General features: G+C 41.3%; 2 protein-coding genes across 2 annotated transcripts in view; both read right to left on the minus strand.

The window, feature by feature from the left end:
* Positions 1-4,367, minus strand: part of HTR4 (5-hydroxytryptamine receptor 4) — a 170,729-nt gene extending 166,362 nt beyond the window's left edge. The window contains exon 1 of the mRNA XM_081495719.1: positions 3,816-4,367. The gene's annotated coding sequence lies outside the window, so the exon portion shown is untranslated. The remainder of the gene's footprint in view (positions 1-3,815) is intronic.
* An 11,889-nt stretch (positions 4,368-16,256) lies between these two features.
* SH3TC2 (SH3 domain and tetratricopeptide repeats 2) overlaps positions 16,257-25,177 on the minus strand; it is a 364,632-nt gene continuing 355,711 nt past the window's right edge. Inside the window, exon 21 of the transcript XR_014055499.1 lies at positions 16,257-16,503. The gene's annotated coding sequence lies outside the window, so the exon portion shown is untranslated. The remainder of the gene's footprint in view (positions 16,504-25,177) is intronic.

Consider the following 25,177-nt stretch of genomic DNA (forward strand, 5'->3'; position numbering starts at 1 on the left):
CAAATGAAAGGGCAGGCCAGGAAGAATACAGAAGGAGAGAACTGATAAAAATATGACAACTGTATTTGGGTGATAAAATAGATATATCTAAAGTTTAGATAATAGTAAGGACTTACTGGGAAAAGAAATGTTTCATCCATTGTTTGCTCCTTCCTGCCATTCTTCCTTTCCTCTGAGCCCTTCTCCCCTAATTTAACCAAGGCTGCCACCACCTCTCTCACTCTACATGTGCCTTAGAGCTATTTCTGAATAATCTCAATTACAAAGAGACAGGAGAAGACAAAACAGGGAAGAAGTCAACAATACATCAACTGAACACAAATATAGAACCTCACAGTCTCTAACTTACCTAGAATCAGACTTGATTCTACAATTGAACTAGACCATGTTTAAGATGCTTTCTACCCTGTAACAGCAAGATCTCATTCTCAGAAGGCAGTTTAATATGGAGGTTCAGAAGAAAAGACTCTGGAGCAAACAGCCCAACCCCAGGTTCACTGCTTTACAGCTGAGAGAACTTGGGCATGCTATTCCACCTCTCTAAATTTGAGTTACCTCATCTCTAAGATGGAGGAAATAAAGTATCTCTCTTAAAGGATTCTTAATGCAGATTAAATGAGATTATCCATGTAAAGCATTTAGAGCTGTGTCTGGCACATAATAAGGGCTGGATTAATGTGAGCTATTAGGATTATTACTATGTTGTCTCTAAAACGTTTCTCAGCCTTTAGCAGCATCTTGAGCATTTCCAGACATAGCAACAAGGCAGTGAGAAACCAGGAGGGATAAAGGTAAATGTGTGATGATGGCTAAGTTGGAAGCGGGTCGGAAAGCAGCTAACAACGCAGCATTCCTCTGTCTATTAAAATACTTTGTTGTAAGCTCTTTCTGTTCGAGGTCCCAAGACTTGTATTTGAATTACAACAATCATTCTCAATAGGTGCTGGAGGGGGGACTTTGTCCCCCAAGGAGGTACTAGTAATATCTGTAGATGTTTTTAGTTATCACAACAGGGAGTTGCTACTAGCATCTAATAATAGCAGAGATGCTGCTAAATATCCTACTATGGACAAGCTAGCCTCTCACGACAAAAATTATCTAGCCCAGAACATTAATAATGCAAGAGGTTTGAGAAACCCTGAATTACGATGTTGTTTGAAGTTATCTCAATAAGACTTGGCACTTTTTTTTAATTTTCAAAAAGGCAATAGTATGGAAGATTCTGGCACTTGATGGGAGGCGGGCATAGGTAACCTATAAGACCTTTTCAACTATAAGATTTGATGTGCGTGGTGGACTCTCAACCACAAAATGAAGGCAACAGTGCATTTTCACCCTTTTCTCTTTGCCTAGTTCCTTTCCCTGAAGATAAGCTGAACTGTTTTTTAGAAAAAAAAAAAGATGGTTGGATACTGGAAGCTAACCACAAGGCATTAAAAGTTTCTCACAAAAACAAAGAACATCAATGATAAGCAAAGAATTTCAGAGCGGGGAAAAACCTTAGATATGATTTAACAAATAAATTCTACTTGAAATCTTCCATTTCATTTCATAGATAAAGAAAGTGATATTTAAAAAGACCAAGAGATTTGATCTAGATCACATAATACTACAATCATCAGAAGGTCCAGATTCTTCCAAAGAATTTATTTATTAGTCACTGATAATATCAATGGACTCCTCTATATGCATTTATTTTGCATTTTTTCAATGATCACAGCCTGTATCAGTCTCTATCTCTGGAAATCCCTGAAAATGGGTTTCCCCTGATTAGGTGCTGGCAGTGAGATTAAAAAACAAACAAAAAAAAATTAGGTTCAATAGGTATTGAGGAAAAATGAATAAGACCTGCCTATTAATTAAGCAATGTCTGCTACTGATGAATAAAGAGGAGAAATAAAGAAGTGACTTCAGTTCCAGCCACAGTGACTTGGAGGATGGTGATGGTTCAATAAAAGATAGGAAAGTCAGGAAGAGGTCTGGGTAGCAGGTTGCTCACATTGTGTTTCAGGTGCTGTTCCTCAGTCTGTGAAGCTGAAGAAAGAGATGAGGGGATGAACAGTGTTAGGGAGGTTTGGAAGAACTAAAGTGGAAGCAAACGTATTCAATTTGGTGGTTACAAGGCCACATGGCCCCTAGAAGGAGCAGCTTCAGGGGCAAAATCCAGATAACTCAGAGGAACCAAGAGCATCACTGTCCTCTGGGCCTCAGCAAGTGCTGAACTGAACACTCCCTGAAGCCCCCGCTAGTCTGATGTGCTACAGTTCTCCTGCAGTTTAAGTGATGACCCACTCAGCTGTACAATAATAATTATAATGAAAACATTTCCAAGGTGGAAAATGATACAAACACAGGAGCGAGTTTAGGGTAAGGGTAGCATGGAAAAAATATACATAAGACAAAAATGACGCGAGAATTATGCAAATCCTCTTTACTTTTTACTAATTTTTTTCCACACTCATCATTTCTTAATGGAGAGCTGTTCCTCAGAACTCCACGAGTCTCATCCCATGTCCTGACTTATTCCTGTTTCTAGGGCACTGCAGCCATCATCAGTGTCCTTTTCCTTCATTACCTGGGCTCACAAGCAGCACATACCAACTTCTCCTCCCTCATCAGTGAGGCTGGGGTTCCACACAGGGGCCTAGAAACACCACCCACCACCCTCAGGGTCACCCACAGCTGTCTGACCCATGGACTCCATCGCAGTAAGAAGAGCAAACTAGCCTAAGGGTCTTTCCATCAAAAGCCACTGTTTGTGTCATGCTGAACCTGTGTCTTAAACATTTTTATCCATTTTAACGAACCAATAGGAAGCCAAGCCAATGTTTTCTCAACATTGAACTCTAGGAACATGAGTTCATGCCATGACTTCTCCACCTCTGCCAGCCACCACTTCCCTGTATCAACAGCCACTTCTTCCAAAGGGGACTAACAGCACAGTGCCAGACACTGGGTAGCAAGCTGAACAGAAAGGCATCTTAAATTGGGATTGGGATTCTGTGAAAGACAACTGCAGGAAGCTAGCCCTGGCAGCCACCACCAATACTTCATGCAGTACAGCGTGCCCACACACTCATGGTCACTCACACACACAGCCACACAGCCAGTTATACACGCTGGATATGCGTATCTTGTTACGCACAAGAGAGAGTTAGACAGAGTCCACTCTCTCCGTTATACATCCAATATCATCCATACTGTCCACACATGTACCCTGTCACACACACAAGGTTATGGAAGCAGAGCCTATGTTATGTCTCTCTCTCTCTCACACACACACATAGATACACACACACGCACACGTTATACTACCTCACAGAGTCAGCAAACACACAAGCAGTTTCACAAGTACTTACGTACCCAAGTGCAGGGCATGAGCCCCAACCCTAGTGGTCCCATGCTGAAGGCGTGTACTACACAACCAGCCAGCCCACCTACAGTCTGAGTCGCCACGCAGCCCATCCCTGAGCTAAAGCCGAGTCCCAGGAATCCAGAGCCCCCAACCCGTCCCCGCTGCGCCGCCGCGTCCCCGCGCACGCTTGGGCTCGCAGGGTTGTGACCCGGCCGCCCTCGCTGCACCTACCCTCCGCTGAGGCTAGGGGGCTAGGGAGCCAGGCGCCCCGGAGGACGGGAACGGCCACCCCTCGCCGCGGAGCCGAGCTTCTGCCGCCGCCGCCGCTCTCCCAGTCGCTGCCTGCGCCCTCCCCGCCGCCCCCTCGGGTACGGGCTCCAGCCCCCGCGCTGGGAGGCCGGCGAGCGAGAGGCGCGGGCCCGACTGGGGCGGCAGCGGAGAGCCCCTAGCCCCGGCTCACCTGAGCGCGCCGAGCATCGTCCTCCTCTCGGCTGACCGACGGTGGCTCCGCGGGCTCAGCAGCCCCCAGCCCGCATCGTCCCCGCGACCGCCCCCTCCGGAGGCCAGGAATGGCGGGGGCGCGGCAAGGGTGCGCACGGGAGTGGGCGCGGCGGGGGCCAGCGGGACCTCACTCCTTGGGGACGGGCCAGCGGGCGCCTTCCCCGGAGACGGCTGCCCAACCGAGGAAGGTAGTCCTGGGCTCACTGGTGTCTCCTGGGTGACCTTGGGCAAGTTGATTAACCTCTCTGAGTACCCACTCCTCTAGCGAAAGATAATAAACGTGAAAGGGGTAGGCGCCTTTGGTGTCCGTGCCAGGGGAAATCTACAGTCTGCTTCCTTCTCAGCCTCTGCCTCCGCCAGGGCATGGTTAGTTTGGGAGCAGGGTTCAGCGTGAGACCCGTAGTCCCTTAGATTTAAGGCGTCCAAGTTTTCCGGTCAGTGTTTCAACTGACTAGTCTTCCCAAGTGGTCCTGCCAATACTCGCTTTGCTTCCATAATCTGGAGGAAGCCTATTCTGGCTTTATCAGTTTGTGACCTTGAGCGTGGGGTTAGACAGAAGACTAGCCCCTCTGCTCTCGTATGTAAAATGAGGACCATAAACTCCCAGTTGTGTTGAGACTTACCAAAGCTCCTGCCTGTGTGTCACTAGGGCATTGTAATATCTGTGAGGAATCGTGACAGAATGAGAAACATTTTTCCTCAACACGTCTTTCCAAGGCCTCCAATTCCAGGGACAAACCATTTCAAGAATTAAGTCATTTAGGGAAGGGAAGGGGAAGGTCTTCCTTTAGTGAGATGGGTTGGGGGTGGAGGGGTGGGGTGGGGGCGGGGGAGGGTCGGGGGAGGGAAGTGGCAAAGGGCCTATTGGGAAGATAATTCACGCCCCTCTCCACTTCCTGGACCACAGAGTCTTCGGGGAAGCTTGACAAAACAAAGGAGCTATGACAGTAATTAACCTCCGAAAGCAAATAAATCTTTCCAGACAATCTTAAAAATTATTAACTTACAATTGTTAGCACGTCCCAAGTGAACGGGAAATTTAAATTGACCAACAAATGCATGCCAGAAACCTCTAAGCTGGTCCCTTTCTAAGATTCTCTCTGTTGATACTCCTGCCTCTTACTTCCTCCTTCTTTTGCCAACCGGCCTGTCTTCATGGTATTTTTTCTCCATCTTACTTGTACATTTTCTCTCACTTCTCTCTCTCTCTTCCCATCTCAGTCTCTCCCCACCCTAGGTGTCTCTTCTTTGCCTTCTTTGTGCCCTGTCTCTATCTCAACAGGTCTCACTCTCAGTTGTTCCCACCCATGATTTCTCTCCCTGGCTTGTATGTCTTGAATATTTATTGATCATATATCCCCCATTCAAAATTTGAAAGTGGAAAAGTTGTCAGTTATTTCTCTAAAGATCCAAACTTAAATTTACCACTGTGTCACTTCCCTAAACCAAATATTCCTGATGAATGACCCCATGATCCTCACATTCATGGGAGTGCAAAGCCTGATTCATCTCTGACAACTCTACCTCCCTCCCCTTCTTCCCAGTGTCTGGTCAGTCTCTTCCCATTTCCTAAGGAGTCTCTCCTCACTCTGCCACAGGCAACTGTTCTTTCCTCCTCTTCCCATTGGACTAAATCAAGTGTGAGTAAGTTAAGGATCTTGAGATGAGAAATTATCCTGGTTGCAAAAGTGGGCCTTTAGAAGGGTCCATGAAAGTAGAAGTGAGAGGCAGGAGAGGAGGTCAAGAGTGATGCAGTGTGAGAAGGACTTGACCAGCTGTTGCTAGCCTCAAAGGAAGAAGAAGGGGTCCCATTCCAAGGAATGCAGAAGCTGAGACATGGGGCAAGGAGACAGATTCTCCCTGAGAGTCTCCAGAAAGGAAGGCAGCTTTGAAGACACGTTGATTTTAGTGCAATAAGACTCATGTCAGACCTCTGCTCTAGAGAGTTGTACGATAATAAATTTGGGTTATTTTAAGCCACCAAGTAATTTTTTGGTATAGGTAACAATACAGCAGGAATAGGTAACTAATACAACACTTCTCTTTTAGTTATGGTGTCTGTGTTAGCTGCTCAGTCGTATCTGACTCTTTGCAAACCCATGGATTGTAGCCCGCCAGGCTGCTCTGTCCATGGAATTCTCCAAGCAAGAATACAAGAGTGGGTGGCCATTCCCTTCTCCAGGAGATCTTCTTGACCCAGGGATGGAACCTGGGTCTCCTGCACTGCAGGCAGATTCTTTACTGTCTGAGCCAACAGGGAGCCCTTTTTAGTTATGGAGAAACACACAAATGCCTTGTCTTGTTATTAACAGCAATCCAAGGTAGCACCTCTTTTCAGTCATCTTGGCATACCCAAACCTTTTGTTTCATACCCAAATCTTGTGTTTCAAGCAATCTGTCACATGAACATTTGCTTTTCTTTTCGTGTCTGTACCAGTGCTCATAGTGTTGTCTCCAGAGTGCCCTCCTCCAGATGCTGCCTGACTTACCTCTCTTCAGTGCTCATGGATTCCATGGAGCTGTTCGTGATCTCTCCCTTCTCTGAGTTCTCCAGAACTCTGATTTTTCAAGGTATATTCCATTTCAGTTGGTGCTTTCTAAGCGGAGAGAAGGGAATAAGAGAGAAGAATGGAGTTTACATGCACAGCACAAGTTGAAACTGCTCCAGGTTCTCTCTTCCCACAAGGCTGCTTTCCTCTCTCTGCTGCAGCAGTTACCACCACACTGTGTTACTATGAGTTATTTACAGGTCTGTTTGGCTGGATGATGAGTGCCTCCAAGGTGGACACCACGTCTTACCTCCCTTTCTGTGTCTTAGCCCCTAGATCCATGTTTTGGCCACTGGATGGTGAGTGACTCCAAAGTGGACACATCTTACCTCCCTTTCTGTGTCCCAGCCCCTAGATCCACGCCAGGTACACAGTAGGGATTCAATGACTATTTCTTGAATGAATAGATGAAGAGAGCAAGTGCAATGTCTGGTTGTGTTGAACAGACAGGACTATTAATAATTTTTCTTGCATCATTTGTCTCTATTTAGTTGGGCTAGTCAATTGAAGCACCTCAGTTAATGCACTATGGTTTTAAATGGCACTGCTTTGATGCATAGCTTAAAACATAGACTTTTCTTTCCTTTTCTTTGTTTTATGTTTTTGTTTTGCTTTTTCTAAAGAAGACTCCCACCATAAAAGTTCCTTTTTATCAGCTTTATTTAAAAGGTGCTACTGTTATAAGTAAAATTATTATAATCATGCAGTCTCTTTGCCCCAACAATTCTACTACTAAAAAGTATCATAAGGATAATAAGCCTATGTACACAAAGGTTTACCTGAGCATGTTCAGTGTGGCATCTTTTATAAGATTAAGGAATAACCCAAATGTAATGGTGCTGTAGTAATGCATAGTCGGCCAGTAGGGTCCGACTCTTTGCTACCTATGGACTGTAGCCCTCCTGGCTCCTCTGTCCCTGGGATTTTCTAGACAATAAAACTGGAGTGGGTGGCCATTCCCTTCTCCAGGGGATCTTCCCAACCCAGGGATCAAACCCGGGTCTCTTGCATTGCAGGCAGATTCTTTATCATCTGAGTCACAAGGAAGTCCCCAAAATGTGATGGGGGATTATATAAATAAATTATCTCTACCATGAGATACCATTCAATTATCAAACATGGTTTTGTCAACTGATATTTATTATATAGAAAGATGTTTGTGGATATTTTTATATTCTTTTCTATGTTTATTTTTATTTTCTAGCCACCATATAATAAGCTTATATTTAAAACTTAGGTTTAATTGTTATTTTTAAATAGTTTTGCCTCCAAAGAAAAATTGCATAAAACTTCAATATTTTTCCAAATCAGGGAGGAGTTTTCAAATGAGATGAGATTCAAATTCTCTGACTATGACAGAAACAGGGGAAAATCACAAAGGCTTGAAATATAACTCATTCCATTAATTAATTCACTCTAGGAACATTTATCATACCATCTCAATTAATGTCTTTGACAGCAAGCAACAGAAAAGGACTCTAGAAAAGTTAAGCAAAATGGAAATTATTGGAATGTTATTTAGGGATGCAGAACTGCTGAGATTCTGGAAGCCAGGCTTGGAGAAGCAGGTACCAGGAGAGCTCCAAAGAACCAAAAAAGAAGAAAGTTAAGCCCCTGGTTCACAGAGGAACTCCATCAGGACCATGTGCCATCCCTCATGACGTGGTGAATGGCCTCTACCAGTTCTCCATCCTTGACTCACTCAACCAAGTCCAAAGTTACTGGCAAACACACCACACAGGTGCAACTTATCTTTGCATCTGCTCCTTCCCCTGATCTGAATCAGAGGGTGAGGAAGAAAAGATCCAGTCCCTCCACAAAGATTACAAACAGTAGGGGAAATTTCATATACCCAGTAATTTTGGGGTGTTGTTAGGAAGGCAAAATGAAAGTTGACAGTCCCAAAATAATAAATGACCATCCCAAGCCCCTGAGATGTGCCAGACATCCTTCTAGACTCACTTCCCTTCTAGGAACCTCTGGTACAGAAATACCACTCAGGGGAGATTTAAGAAAGCTTTGATTCTATTATTTCACTTATAAACTTGAAAATGTTAAGATTTTATATTGTTAATTTCTTCTAGTCTGCAGAAAAAAAAAAAAATACTATTTTCTTCTCTAGTTGTCCACGCTTTGCTTGGCTGGTACAAAAGTCCTATTATGTATTTACCCCATAGCAGCCTACCACAGACTGAAGCACCTTCTCAGCAACACAACATGAGGGTTATCTTCAAAGGTTCAAAGCTTGTTTTAAGTTTATTTGGCTCTGGGTTCCTTAGCTGCAAGGTGGAGGTGTGTGTGTGTGTGTGTGTGTGTGTGTGTGTGAGAGAGAGAGAGAGAGAGAGAGAGAGAGAGAGACAAGGAGGGAGGGACAGAGAGGGAGAAAGAAGTAGGCAGAGATGAAAGAGAAAGAAACAAAGAAGATAGAAATCAAATTCCAAATCCAAATTACTGAAATAAATCAATGCTTCTCTTGAACTCACAAACTCAAAGTCTGCATACCTTCCATCCACTTAAGAGCTTCTAAAAATTTAAACAGTTGAACAAAGAGTTTTAATGCAGCTGCAAAAGAACAGAAACCAAACTGTGAATACCTTTCCCATAATGAAGCCAGGGTGGTTGCCTTCATTTTAATAAATACCACAGAATAAATAAGACCCTAGAACAAGACACTGTGGCATCATCCTATGTCAAGAAACAACTTCTAACAAAATCTCCTCTAAATTAAGTTGAAAGTGGAGAAACATTTGCCATTTGTTGTTGGTAAGAATCAAATCTCCCAACAGAGGGTTATGTTTATTCTTACTTTGCTACACACCCTGGAGTGTATGATTATCTCCAACATCCCCTAACCCAAAGCAGACCTGTTGAGCAAGGGTTGTTGCTCAGGCTCCTCAACTCAGCCTCCAGGGAGGTTTTGTCTTGAGCTTGCTTCCACTTCTAGCCCAGCTCACACGCTCTGCTCTCCCACTGTATTCTAGCCACCTTGGGCTATTGTGTCTAGTCATGCATGGCTCTCTGGCCTGGGGACCTTTGCAATGACTGTTTAATAAACCTGAAATGTTTCTCCTCTGGTTCAGCCTTTTACAGAGAGGCTTCCCCTTGACCAGCTATCCCCCATCCCATTATTTTCTGTTCTGGCACTCTGTTTATGTCATCTATAGTCCTCATCTCACTCTGTAACTAATTCATTGACATTTTTTTTTTTTTTACTTGCTTACTCTCTGCCTCTCCAATAAAACATAAGCTGCTAGAGGTAAGAGACTCTGAACTTCAGGAAGAGACTGGGTTAGAGTGGATATTCCTTGGTATCCGCTCCTGAAATATGAACAGGACACTAGAATTTGAGACTGTGCTTTCCAGTGAGTCAGAGTTGCCCAAGAACCAAGGAGACCAAAAGAACCCATAACTCTGTGGATGAAAGAATGATCATTCACTTCTGTGAGAGGATGTGGCTTTGGGAGATAGAGACTTGTGTGCGGGAGGGGCTGTTAAATGGAACAGGTGGTTTAGATACTCTGACATTATGCCTACAACTGAAAGCGGATGAGGATCCAAAGAAGGAGGTGAGAAGCTTCAGGTTGCCTCTAACTAGGAAGAGCTGCCCAGAAGTCAGTCTATTCCAAAAGGGATTAACAATATTAAGTAACAGAGTATGAGACCACAAAAATTCAAAGACAGGCTGTTTTTAGTAACTTGTTACGTGTCGAAGTCTGTTATGAACCTGCTTTGAACGCTGAAAATCTGGGTGCCTGAATTAGCAGAGAACAGAGGCAAATAAAAGCAGCCAAGCAGAGTTATCATGTGCAGATAAGAGGCTCCTGGCCCTTTTTTGTGCTTTGCTGTTCTTTGTCCTCTAGTCATTCTGATATTGTTGGGTTGAATCTATTTATGGCCATTAACTAATCCATGTTTTATTATTGATAAAAATCAAATAAATGAATATTTAGTCTTTGGGAAGGAAAACTTGGAAAATTTTCCAAGAACAGCCAAGTCACAAGAAAAACATCATGAGTGTGATCTGCCAGGTAAAACTCTGGGGCAACTGAAATTGTACAACTTGTTTTAAAATTTCTATGTAGTAAAAATTTACTGTATTTTTTTTTGGTGTATAGTTCTGTGGATTTTAACAAATTTATAGAGTTCTGTAACCACATTCAGGATATGGCAAAACTAAATTTTAATATGGACAAGGGTAAATTTTAAATATTATATTTAGTGGGATATTTTTAACCAGCTTTGGCTAATGTGAACAAGTTTCTTCCCCCTCCACAATGCTCATCCTGCCTTGCCTTATATCAGTTTGTTCCATTAATGAATTCGGAAGCTTTTCCCCTGTAGCTAGAAGATGGGGCTCTAATGAGGGCAGAAGCTACAGTGAAAGAAGAGAAAAATGGAAGATATGGAGTGGCCTTTCACCCCACCAGATTCCTTGGACTTGTTTGAGTTGTAACAAGAAGAGATTAGAAGCAGAAACTGATGGGAGCCTTCAGGAAGGATTTGAGAGAGGCTGGGCACAAGTCAAGACTTGTTTAGGATTCAACTAGTGAAGCAGAGCTCAGACCCAGGGAGGAAGCCTGTCCTTGCACTTGAAGAGGCCGGTCATTCAGAACCAGACCCCTTGGCACAGACGCTGGCAGTCCCAGGAAGGGTAGGGGCAGCAGGGACCTGTTACCAAGAAGCATTGAAGGCAATAGAAGTGGTCAGACCAAAGAGGGACAAGGTGAGTACGGATGAGATCGCTGGACATGTAGAATCATTTTGGGGTCTCCCAAGATAATAAGGTGGCACTTACAATAAGATGGTTGGGCTTCACTGGTGGCTCAGATGGTAAAGAATTCACCTGCAGTGCGGGAAACCTGGGTTTGTTCTCTTGGGTTGGGAAGATCCCCTGGAGGAGGGCATGGCAACCCACTGCAGTATTCTTGCCTAGAGAATTCCCATGGACAGAGGAGCCTGGTGGGCTACAGTCCATGGAATTGAAAAGAGTCAGACATGACTGAGCAACTAAGCACAGCACAGCACATAATAGGATGGTTAGTGAAGGATTTCAACTATCATTTTATGCTTAAAGAAGGGCTACCTGGGTAGCTAGGGGGTTGGCTAGCTGTCCCAAATATGTGTCTCCCAAATGATTTACTAGTTTTCTGTGTGTTAGACCCTATGCTCAACCATGCTGTTGCTAAGTCACTTCAGTCCTGTCTGTGGGACCCCATAGACGGCAGCCCACCAGGCTCCGCCATGCCAGGATTCTCCAGGCAAGAGTACTGGAGTGGGTTGCCATTTCCTTCTCCAATGCGTGAAAGTGAAAAGTGAAAGTGAAGTCGCTCAGTCACGTCCAACTCTTCACTACCCCATGGACTGCAGCCTACCAGGCTCCTCCGTCCATGGGATTGTCTAGGCAAGAGTACTGGAGTGGGGTGCCATTGCCTTCTCCGATGCTCAACCATGAGAATATGGTGAATAAGATAAGAAGATGGATCCCTCTTTTCAAAGCACCCAGAGCCAATCAGAGGAGACAAGGTTGGGCACAGATAATTTCAACACATTGTAAAAGTTAACAAGGTAAGCATAGGTGATAAGTGGAGCTCATTGTATTTATTATTGCTATTATTTTATTATTACATAACAAATACTTATTAAGTGCCTATTATTTGCTAGTCAATCACTATGAAAGTTTAAGGAACTTGGTATTAAGATGACATGATGTGGCTGGAAAGTATCAGAGTCAAGGTTAGAATTCAGGCTGTCTGAATTTAAAGCCTTTATGAAATCAACCATGAAATAAAAATCATAACAATAATAACAACAATATGTAAACAATGTTAATGGTTGATGTATTATACATATTGGGCATTTATCTATGTCAATGTGCATTAGTCGCTCAGTCATGTCCAACTCTCTATGACCCCATGGACTATAGCTCTCCAGATTCCTCTGTTCTTGGAATTCTCTAGGAAAGAATACTGGAGTGTGTTGCCATTCCCTTTTCCAGGGGATCTTCCCAACTCAGGTATCAAACCCAGGTCTCCAGCATTGTAGGCAGATTCTTTACCATCTGAGCCACCAAGGAAGCCCAAATGGACTATAGCCATCCAGGCTCCTCTGTCCATGGAATAGTCCAGGCAAGAATATTGGAGTGGGTTGCCATTCCCTTCCTCAGAGGATCTTCCTGACTCAAGGATTAAACCTGGGTCTTTCATATTGTAGGGGAAGTCTTTACTATCTGAGCTACCAAGGAAGCCCAAAGTATGTGTTTGTCATGTGTGACTCTTTGTGACACCATGGATTATAACCCACCAACCTCCTCTGTCCATGGAATATTCCAGGCAAGAATCGGACTGGGTTGCCATTTTATTCTTCAAGGGATCTTCCCAACCCAGGGATCGAACCTGCATCTCCAAATTAAAGGACACTTGCTCCTTGGAATAAAAGCAATGACAAAACTAGACAGTGTATTAAAAAGCAGAGACATCACTTTGTCAACAAAGGTCCATATAGTCAAAGCTATGGTTTTTCCGGTAGTCATGTACGGATGTGACAATTGGACCATAATGAAGGCTGAGCGCCAAAGAATTGATGCTTTTAAATTGTGGTGCTAGAGGACTCTTGATAGTCCCTTGGTCAGCAAGGAGATCAAACCAGTCAATCCTAAAGGAAATCAACCCTCAATATTCATTGGAAAGATTGAAGCTGAAGCTGAAGCTTTGGCCACCAGATGTGAAGAGCTGACTCATTGGGAAAGACCCTGATGCTAGGAAAGATTGAGAGCAGAAGGAGAACAAGGCATCAGAGGATGAGATGGCTGGATGGCCTCATCAACTCAATGGACATGAGTTTGAGCAAATTTCAGGAGATAGTGAAGGACAGGGAAGCCTAATGTGCTGCAGTCCATGGGGTCACAAAGAGTTGGACATGACTTAGCAACTGAACAACAACAACACTTAAACAATCTCGTACTATTCCAAGAGCTATTATTCAGAGAGAAACAATAAAATCAGGCTGAATTTTTGATGCATGAGAAAGCAAAACAGGGGCCAGGATATTATGGAGAAACAATCCAGCTTGATGTTAAGACTGTCTCAACATGTGGAGCCGTCTAGCACTGTAGGTACCAAAGTACAGGCTGGATGCCATCTGCCAGGAATGCTGAAACAAGAACTCCTGTTCCAGATGCAAGGTTCAACATCACCTCTGCTACTTCCCCAGCTCACTGATTTTCTTACGTTGAAGTTTGAAAAGCTCAGTCTCTTTTGCCAGCACCTTCTCTGGCTAACACTTAAATGTCAAAACTTGTACTCTTCTTTCACTCTCTGTAGGCCCCTATACTATTCCATCCATTGTGCTTGCTTTTTATTTATCATCTGTATGCTAACAGGTGCCAAACTCCAGCCCAGAATTCTTTTCAGACCTCCAGTTATATCTCTTGAATGTAAGATATCCAGGCTGCTGGTCTTAGGAATACTTGGTCTAATTTGGCCTAGACCACCATGAAAGAGATCTCTCTATGGAAAAACATAAAAAGAGGTGAATCAGTTTAAACAAGATCTTAGAAAACTTACAGAAATGGTAACGGTGTTTGGTGGTGTTTAAAAACAGAAGGATTTGGGGACTTCCCTGGCAGTCAGTGGTTAAGACTCCACACTTCTACTTCTCAGAATTTGATCCCTGATCAGGGAACTAAGATCCCGCGTGCCTTGTGGTATGGCAAAACAAAACAACAACAAAAACAAAAGGAGAGATTTTAACTTGAGTGGCACAGACTTGCTTCTTTGACCACCTGGAAAGAAGCATAATGTAAGCATACCATTTGGATGTTCATGGAAAAAATAATATCATAATGATTTAAGTGTTATTTTCAGCCTGGAGACAGTTAAGAACACTTAACTAAGATGGTCAGGTTGTGTATTTCTCAACTTCAACATTGTATGAATAACAGTACAACTCACAAAGTGTGAGAGGTAAAAGTGAGAAGGTGTGGTAAATGAATGAAGGTGTGGTAAATGTCCTTATCATACAGCTTGGGAATCAAGAGAATCCCTGTGATTAATGGAATGAGAAATGAAGGTTTAATTGTGTTATTTAAAGTTGTAGAGGTGACCACAGAAGGAATTGAGACTATGATATTGGGAGGTCAATAAACAACCACAAATGAAGAAATTAAAAAGTGCCCTTCTCTGACAGTGAAGAATAGAATACAAAATCACAAAATGCTCCAGTCATCTCTGTCATTCTAGGCAGAGCCAGTCTGGGAGTAAAAACAATGCATGAGGAGGATGAGCCAGAGAAATGAACAAAAGTCCAAATGATGCCCACCATCAGTGGGATCAAACTGTACATGGGGCCATAGATAAACCTTGACTTACTTAGTTATGTGAAGCAATATATTTCCTGATTGCCTACACAGTATTCTGCATCTACTTCTATGGGTAATAAAATCCCAATTTTATTCAGTGGTGCACTGATCCCATATAAATATTCTCAACCCCCAGCACTGGCCAATGAAATTTAAACAGATGTGCTGTATGGAACTTCCAGGAAGACTCCTTCAAGGTTCTTAATGTGGCTAGAGCATGCTGTGTTTCTTTTGCTCCTTCCTCCTTCCTGTTGTGTGGATGGAGGAGCTTCAGCAGCAAGCATTTTGAAACCTTGAAAATGGAAGGCATGAGGAAGTGGGAAAATAACAGAACCCAGGTCCCTGATGAATGTAGAGCTTACATAGCAAAGACTGATTATGCATCTTCAGGTTTCCTTTTACCCAAGAAAATAAATGATAAAGTGTTAAAGTTTCTATTAATTTGTATTTTCCACTATATTCAGTAAACCTATTCCTAAACAATATAGCTGGTGTTTCTATAATTTGAAAAATTGAACAGTCTTGATAGATGAATTCAAACAAAAAATTCTCTTCTCTGGAGACCACTGATTCTAAGATAGTTGAAAAGTAGATGGATGACTATCACTTTTCCTATAAGCACTGCATTATTTGATTTTTAAAACTTTGACATAAAAAATAATAAAAGGAAGACAATATAACAAGTCATGGAAAGGCCACAGAGTAAGAAGTAAACACTAAAATTCATGATTTAAGGGAGCTCTAGGGCTACCACTTATGAAGATTAATGTTATATAGAACCCGGGATAATTCTACATCTAAGGGAAATTTTAAATAATGGAAGAAATCACCAGAAAGCATTGTGTTCATGTGTATACACACACATAAATATACTCAAACAGGTCTCATAGACTATTAAATGATATGTAAAAATGTTCACAAAATAATATGAAGAGAAAAAAGTAGAATGCCTAACAGCACATTTAATAGCATCCTACTTGTAGAAATGACTGTGATACAGGACTAAAAATCTATGAGGAATTTCCTGGTATCTCCCAAAATATTAGCAGTAGTTGTCTCTGGGTGGCAGAATCATAGTTCACGTTTGCCTTTTTGTCTTATACTTTCCAGTATTTGTCAAATTTTCTACATTGAGTATATCTTATTTGATAATCAGAAAAAAAACAACATATAATACTTTTTTCCAAATGTGTTTAAAAATAATTTTTAATTGAAAGGAATCCTGAGCATTTATAACATAGCTATTTTGGAATACCAGCTGGTATCAGTTGTATCAAGGAAGATTAAAGCAGGGGATGTGACTACACTGGTCAAAGAGTGATGGGAAATGAAGCATCCTAGCCCCAAAGGCTAACTGGGCTGTCCTCATAGTCATGCCAAGGGCCATACTCTGAGCGTTCAGAGCAGCAGGTATAGCCTGGGACAAAGCTGCTTGAGCAGGGAGTGCAGCCCACATACTCTATACAGATATGCACACAGGAGCACAGCAACTCACCTCCATGTAGGGGCAGATAGCCCCAGGCAGCCAGGTTTTACTGTAGCTTCTTTCACCCTCTGGCCAGGAATGGACCCAGGAAAGTGGAGTCAGGAAGACAGAGGAGCACGTGACAGGGGCATGAAGTGGCACACGCTTAGGGCTAGTGCCCTTCTGCACACACAGGTGATAACAAAGCCTGGCTTTGTGTGTTTTACGGCTTCTAGTATCTTTCTGATCCAGAAGGCAGCCTGGGTCATAAAGCACCCTGAGGAGAGAAAATGAAAGAAGGTACAAAGTTGATAAAGATATTCTCTAGTGTTGGCACCAGTAAGTACAATAAACTCCAGATTAAGAACACAGAGTCAAAGAGGAGCCTTTGAAATGAATTAGCCAATTGGCTTTAAATACAAAGCAAAATCATCATAATCTTAAGAGGAAAATGAAGCGAATTTTTCTTTTACCTTTTTCAAAGGTAAATATTTAATTTGAAGGCCCTTCTCTAGCTTCATTTTATAGTCTAAAAAATGAGATAATTAGGTAAGACCAATGCTTTTAAACTTTTGGTACATTACACAGTAAAATTACCAGAAGGGCAGGACTCCAATATAAGATTGACACTAGTTCATTAACATTAATCCTCTTGTCTGCACTTGTCACGTATAGTTTAAAGCAAAAATAAACAAATGGGACTTAACTAAACTTAAAAGCTTTTGCACAGCAAAGGAAAGCATAAACAAAATGAAAAGACAACCTATAGAATGGGAGAAAATATTTGCAAATGATGCTACTGACAAGGGATTAATCTCCAAAATATACAAACAGCTCATTCAGCTCAATATTTTAAAAAAATCAAAAAATGGACAGAAAACCTAAATAGAAATTTCTCCAAAGAAGGCATACAGATGGTCAAAATGTACATGAAAAAATGCTCAACATCACTAATTATTAGAGAACTGGAAATCAAAACTATAATGATGTATCACTTTACACCAGTCAGAATGGTCATCATTAAAATGTCTACAAATAATAAATGTTTGAAAGGGTGTGAAGAAAAAGGAATCCTCCTACACTGTTGGTAGGAATTTAAACTGGTGCAGCCACTATGGAGAACAGTATGATGGCTCTTTTAAAAACCAAAAATAAACTACCATATGATCTGCAATCCCACGCCTGGGACTATATCCAGAGAAAAACATGGTCCAAAAGGATACATGCATCTCAATGTTCATAGCAGCGCTATTTACAATAGCCAAGACATGGAAGCAACTTAAATGTCCATTGACAGAGGAAGGGATAAAGAGGATATGGTACATATATACTCTGGAATATTACTCAACCATCAAAAAGAACGAAATCATGCCATTAGCAGCAACATGGATGCAGTTAGAAATTATAACACTGTTAGCCAGACATAGAAAGACAACATCATATGATATTATTTATATGTGGAATCTAGAGAAATAATGCAAATGAACTTATATACAAAACAGAAATATATTCAGATACAGAAAACAAACTTATGGTTACCAAAAGAGGGAGGAAGGATAAGAAGGATAAAATAGGAGTTTGGGATTAACATAAACACACTACAATATGTAAAATAGATAATGAACAAGGACCTACTGTATAGCACAGGGAACTAAACTCAATATTTTGTAATAACCTATATAGGGAAAGGATCTAAAAGAGAATATATATGTATATATTACATATATATAATATATATTATATATATGGCTGAATCACTTTGCTATGCATCTGAAACTAACAAAACATTGTAAAGCAACTATACTTCAATTTTAAAGAGCAAAATATGTTCTCTAACTGTTATATATATATATGGCTGAATCACTTTGCTATGCATCTGAAACTAACAAAACATTGTAAAGCAACTATACTTCAATTTTAAAGAGCAAAATATGTTCTCTAACTGTTTTCTACTCAAGTTCTCACAAGATTTGTGTCATGCCTTCTCCTAAGCACAAATGTTTTCCTACTCTTACCACACAGCCTCCTGCAATAAGACCTCTCAGGCGTCAGGACCTTTTTCCAATATTCCCTTTCCTTCTAGCTTCTGCCTCCTCCTTTTCCTAACAATAATGATAGTAATGACAATAAATAAAATGTGAACAATTCATCTGACTCCTTGGGAACAAAACCCAAAATACTTCTGGGTTTTGTTTTTTTTTTTAAAAAGAGTCAATCTTTTAAAATTTCTGAGTGGCGAAGAACAAAGATGGTCTCTTAATTCACCACTGACTCCCTAGGACCTGGTACAGCAACAGGCAGACAGAGGACACTCAATCATCTTGTAAAAATAGTGAATGAGCTCATGAATTATTCAAGCCCACTAAAGATAAATACTTTACCCCCTCCTCTCACAGAATCCCCCTCCTTAAGGACTTTTATGCATCATGGACTCATTAGAAGCCAATATTACTTACCAGAGGCCTGGGAGGTAATATGCATGTTCATTTAAATTGCACAAATTCAATTTTATATATTTGTCAAAAATAGAGAAAAACAACAATTTAAATACATTAAGGTAATTCTGCCCTCCTTTTCCTTCAAGAACTGTGAGTCTTAGACTTAACATGAGATAAGAGAAATGAATTTCATTTCCCTCATTTTATCTCAGTTTTCCTGCACATTTGTTGAAATGAACATCTCATTACGCTAAGTGTGATTTTACTGTCTAAAGTAATACATTTTTCATATAACATATCCCCTAAATACAAACAACCAGTCAGCTGATACTCAACTAAAGGAGCTACAATCCATTTTCAGCTGGAGAAGAAATCAGTTGAGCTGGGTTTATTCTGAGATAGAAGGTTGCTTTCCAATGTTGTCCCTTATAAGGATTCTATTGACACTGCAATTTTTGCCCATCCATATATATATTATTTTCACATTTCAACTAACTTTGAAGACCAAGTCTAAGATACAGCTGCACTGTAAAGTGTCTAAAATGTCTGGAAAGAGTGATTTCCAATGTGTGTGAATATGTATATGAGTGTGCCTGTGTGTTCCAGGACACATGGGTATGTATTGCTGTGACAGGTAGGATGGTTTAGGCAGAATGGAAACTCACTTTCCATCACAGAGCTTAACATTTTGTCACCTTCCTTTGGTAGTTAATAAAGTCAATTTTGCAATAATTGTAGAGATCCCTGTTACAAGAGAATGACTATTTCCTTTAAACTGGGTATATGTTTTTTACAAAGAGAAAATGAGATCAGAATTGGAGGTAAAGCTAGTTGAGGAGTTATTCCATGATACAGTGGCTACCAGAGAAAGGTGGATTCAGTGAGAGAGAACCACAGAAGCATACCCATGGCATCTATGTCTGGAAAAGTACTTGTATTCCATCATTCATAGGAACTGAAGCTACACAGAGAGAATCCAAGTTACAAACTTTGTAACACTGAACAAGCTACTTCCCCTCCATGCACTTCATCTCTAAAATGAGCATAACTATGGTACCTATCTCTTGGTGTTACAGTAAAGATTAAATGAGATAATATGTGTAAACTCTAAGATATTAATTCATTATCAGGCATGCAAAACTTACTCAATAATGAGTTATTGTTATCAATCTTCAATCATAAAATGAGGGATAAGATTAGACAGTCCCTCCCAGTTTTGATATTTTAGTATATCGCTGTCCAATAGAAATACATAAGCTACATAATTTTAAATTTTCTAATATCCATATTTTAAAAAGAAGAAACAGGAAAAAGTAATTTTAAATATGTTTTATTTAATTATCTATATATGTAAGATCATTTCAGCCTGTAATCAATATAAAACCCATTAATGAGATATTTTGCATTCCTTCTGTTGTACTCAGTATTTGAAGTTGAGTATGGATGACACTTAGGGCTCAGTGGCAAAGAATCCACCTGCCAATGCAAGAGATGTGGGTTCGATCCCTGAGTTGGGAGGATCCCCTGGAGAAGGAAATGGTAACCCACTCCAGTATTCTTGCCTGGAAAATCTCATGGACAGTGGAGCCTGGTGGGACTACAATCCACGGGGTCGCAAGAGTCAGACAAAAGTTAGCAAGTAAACAACAACAATGTGGGCATTAGAAAGTTTTACAGAGGAAATGGAGAGCTTCCCTTAATTCAGTGACTCAAGTAAGTGAAGGTCAGCCACAAAAGTACCTGTAGCAGCTGAGATATAGATGTTCTCTGTTGTTGGTTGATAGATAACATGATGACACTTAGTGTGCTTGCATGCTAAGTCGCTTCAGTTGTGTCTGACTCTTTGCAATCCTAACGACTGTAGCCCATCAGTTTCCTCTGTCCGTGGGGTTCTCCTGGCATGAATACTGGAGTGGGTTGCCATGCCCTCCTCCAGGGGATCTTGTCGACCCAGGGATCAAACCTGCATCTCTTAAGTCTCCTACATTGGCAGGCAGGCTTTTAACCACTAGCACCACCAGGGAAGCCTGATGACATTTGGAGCACAACTCAGTTGAGATGAGTTGCATTTCATGTGCCCAATAGCCACACTTTGCACACTGAACAGCACAGTTCTAGAATAACAATGAGTTCAGTTTTAAACTTATTCCATTTGCTTTGCCTGAAGGACATGTAGAAAGCAACGCCTCCAAGTTACTGGAAGATTAAGCATTGGGACCTTGGATGAGAAATTAGGCTAGAAATGGAAATAAAGAAGTTATTCACACTGTTAATGTCATAAATACGGATGACCACCACCAAGCTTGAAATCCTTCCTACGGGGTCATCCATTAGGTTAAGGCATTATTAGTTACATCCACAAAAAGTTACAGCAAAATACAATACCTTGAATAATGGCTGCTACCACTATTTGGATTTCTCCACGGGTTGTTGAGAGAGCAAGAGAAATTACATTATGCTTGCATTTCTGATCAAAGCTCAGTTACTTAACAGTGACTGTGTCCTATTTATTTTTAATAAAAATTAAAAGTTAATAGACAAGCAGAATTGTAGCAATCATCAAAGGAATGTAAAGATAGTTTTATGTTAGTACTTGAACCAGAAAACACTGACAATGAATTGTGAAACAAAAGAGACAATCATGATGTGTGTGTGTGTGTGTGTGTGTGTGTGTGTGTGTGTGTGCACGCGTGTGCATATATGACCAGTGGGGCCACACGATCTGCTCAGAAAGCACCGACTTTGCTGTTGACCCAGGAATCCAAAAAGATTTCTAGGAGACACACTGGAAGCCCAGGGTGGAACAAGCAGACAGAATTTCAGGTCAGGAACTGATAAGACATCAAAACTGTCACCAGTGATACTTCGGTTGGTCTGCCCTAAAGGGACTGTCTAATGAGCCTTCTCACAGCCCATGCAAAAGAGTCCCTTGAAATTAAACCCTTTTCAGGGCTCTACACACAGTAGAAACTGCTTATTCTCATGGCATCCATCTATGACAACTAGATTGTGGAATGTAAAATGATCAGACCTTTGAATCAATTTATTTTGTCTTCTGATGAGTAAAATGGACAGATTAAGTTACCAGATGCTGATTCTACCATACCTAGGCTTGGAGTCTGGCTCTACCATCTGACCTGGAACCTAATCTCTCTAAACTTCGGCTTACTAAAATGAAAACATGGCAGCCTGTCATTCACAGGGAAGTTGTAAGGCTTGCACGAGGTATCCAAACCCCTAGGCTCAGAGCCAGGCATCTTGTTGTAATTATGCTTTGTTCTAAACTCCCTCTTTGCAAGGTTTTAATTTGGCAGATCATAACCAAGAAGAAACCTGTATGCAGGTCAGGAAGCAACAGTTAGAGCTGGACATGGAACAACAGACTGGTTCCAAATAGGAAAAGGAGTACGTCAAGGCTGTATATTGTCACCCTGCTTATTTAACTTATATACAGAGTACATCATGAGAAACGCTGGGCTGGAAGAAACACAAGCTGGAATCAAGATTGCCGGGAGAAATATCAATAACCTCAGATATGCATATGACACCACCCTTATGGCAGAAAGTGAAGAAGAACTAAAGAGCCTCTTGATGAAAGTGAAAGAGGAGAGTGAAAATGTTGGCTTAAAGCTCAACGTCCAGAAAACTAAGATCATGGCATCTGGTCCCATCACTTCATGGGAAATAGATGGGGAAACAGTGGAAACTGTCAGACTTTATTTTTTTGGGTTCCAAAATCACTGCTGATGGTGATTGCAGCCATGAAATTAAAAGACGCTTATTCCTTGGAAGGAAGGTTATGGCCAACCTAGATAGCATATTTAAAAGCAGAGGCATTACTTTGTCAACAAAAGTTCATCTAGTCAAGGCTATGGTTTTTCCAGTGATCATGTATGGATGTGAGAGTTGGACGGTGAAGAAAGCTGAGTGCCGCAGAATTGATGCTTTTGAACTGTGGTGTTGGAGAAGACTCTTGAGAGTCCCTTGGACTGCAAGGAGATCCAATCAATCCATCCTAAAGGAGATCAATCCTGGGTGTTCATTGGAAGAACTGATGTTTAAGCTGAAACTCCAATACTTTGGCCACCTCATGCGAAGAGTTGACTCATTGGAAAAGACCCTGATGCTGGGAAGGATTGGAGGCAGGAGGAGAAGGGGATGACAGAGGATGAGATGGTTGGATAGCATCACCGACTCGATGGACATGGGTTTGGGTAGACTCTGGGAGTTGGTGATGGACAGGGAGGCCTGGCGTGCTGCAATTCATGGGGTCACAAAGAGTCAGACACAGTTGAGCGACTGAACTGAACTGAACTGAACCAAGAATAAGCATTTGGATCATTCTATACATTTTGCTCCATATTATGCATTTAATTATTTTGGGTGGTTGAGGGGAAAGAATCAATAAAAATGCCAACAAGGATGACAATTTTTAAAAACATTATAACCAAATTCAAACATAAAAATAGAAGGGAAAAAATGTATTCTGGATTCATGAGGAGAATCTTTAAGGTAACATTATGAACCCACTGGGACACAAGAGAATCTCTGGGGATGGGAATTCAGTAGAAGGAAATTAAGTTCTGAGCCTCATTCAAGGGAGTTTAGCTATATAAAATATGACCATATGGCCTCACGTATCAGATAGCTAATGGCCCTGAGAAACTATTCTGGCTTCCCCTTCTGAGGTATGTAGAGGGGAAGCCAGAATAGTTTCTCAGGGCCAGGAACTGTCTGATACGTGAGGCCATATGTTCATATTTTAATAGCTAAAAGATCTCCCACTTCCTTTTTCTTCTCACATCTTAGGATTCTATGTCTGTAGCAGGATTGAGTTCTGCAGATTCAATTAATGAGCATTTGACAAAATGGCAATAATTATCTTTTGAAGGTCCTTCTCTGCCTGGGAAGAGAATCCTCCCTATCATTCTTGGGATTATAGGATCCAGGATCAAAAGGAAACGATGTGGAGTGAGGGTAACAGGAAGAACGTGAGGATTTGGGGAGAGAGAGGGCTGAGACACTGGAAAGGAGAATCTGCAGTTTGACAGGTGGCTGAGAGAAAGCAGGAAGGGGGGAATTTGAAAGTCCCTAGGGTTTATGTTTCTGCTTCAGTTACTGAGACAAATTTACAAATTTGTTTTTCAATGATTGTAGACAACTGGGTATGTTTTGATAAAACACCAGTCCTAGACTAACCAGGGTACCACCCCACTCCATCCCACCCTCTAACCTGTGGCACTATCAGTCTTCCCATTGGCTGCAGAGAGCCCAGGAGTCACCTGGGCAGGTTTACCCCCTTTCAGATGGATACACCCCTCCCAACCCCACATCCACTCTAAAGTAGTCTCTTAAATGAGATTATTGAAGATATCCCAAAAGTGGCTTTCTGATCTGGGAAAAACCTAAAATGACAAAAGGTTAGTTACTTCCTTTTCTTATATAGTTCACAGTTTTCTTTGCCTAGACTCATGTCCATCCTTTGCAGAGGACATAACCAATGGGCAGAGTATATTTTTTTACTTTTGGGAGGTCTGATTCCTTTCATTGTTTTTTCTTATGTGTTTCAACTCTTCCTAATGCTTTTATGTTCAAATGGGAAAATAACTGATAAATGATGACAGATTTCCTCCCACTCTTCTCTCCTCTCCATTTTTTGGGGTAACTCCAGGACAATATTCAAACACAATTTAAGCATTGTCTCTTTAGAAACTCTCTTGGCTTCTGTCTTTAACACATGGCACCTTGTGCAAAGATTATCACATCACTTATTACCCTGTATTACAATGTACAATGTACCCCAGATCTCTCTGGTAAGCAGAACGAGATAGCTCATTCACCTCCTTTTCCACAATGCCAGGCACAGCATCTGGCACTGAGCAAGTCCCAGAAAATACTTGTTGTCCTCAACCACCTGTTGAACAATGAATTTTGAAGCAGCTCTTGAAGAATCCCTTATGGTCCAGTTTCCTTTACTGAAGCCCAAAGGGGTGTGGAAAATAAGGAAAGCACCTCTCTGTGTTCCCATGGCAATCAAAATAAACACAGCAACAATTAGAAATGAACACACTAAAAATATAATTTTACAAAGTAAGAGAATATCACTTCTTTAAGTATTCACATTATACTTGCTGCTCTTTATTCCCTTTAGGAGAATGTTTAAGACAGCTTATAAAATGATGACTTTTTGTTACTTACAGAGCTTACTTCTTTTATCCTAATTATACCATTTATTGCATGGTGTTATGGGCCACATATTTATGCCCCCTCCAAAAAAAAATTCATTTGTTGAAATCCTAACTCCCAATATGACAGTGGGACCTCTGGGGATGTAATTAGGCCATGAGGATGGAGCCACCCTGAAAGGGATTTGTGTCCTTCTAAGAACAGACAGGGGATAAAAGATTCTTCTCTCAGCCTTATGAGGATAAATGAGAAGATGGCAGTCTGCCAGCTAGGAAGAAGACTTTTGTCAGACACCAGAACTGTAGGGACCTTGATTTTAGACGTCCC

The sequence above is a fragment of the Giraffa tippelskirchi genome, chromosome 6 (assembly GCF_054371585.1).
Source record: "Giraffa tippelskirchi isolate mGirTip1 chromosome 6, T2T-mGirTip1v1.2.pri, whole genome shotgun sequence".
Taxonomy (NCBI): Eukaryota; Metazoa; Chordata; class Mammalia; order Artiodactyla; family Giraffidae; genus Giraffa; species Giraffa tippelskirchi.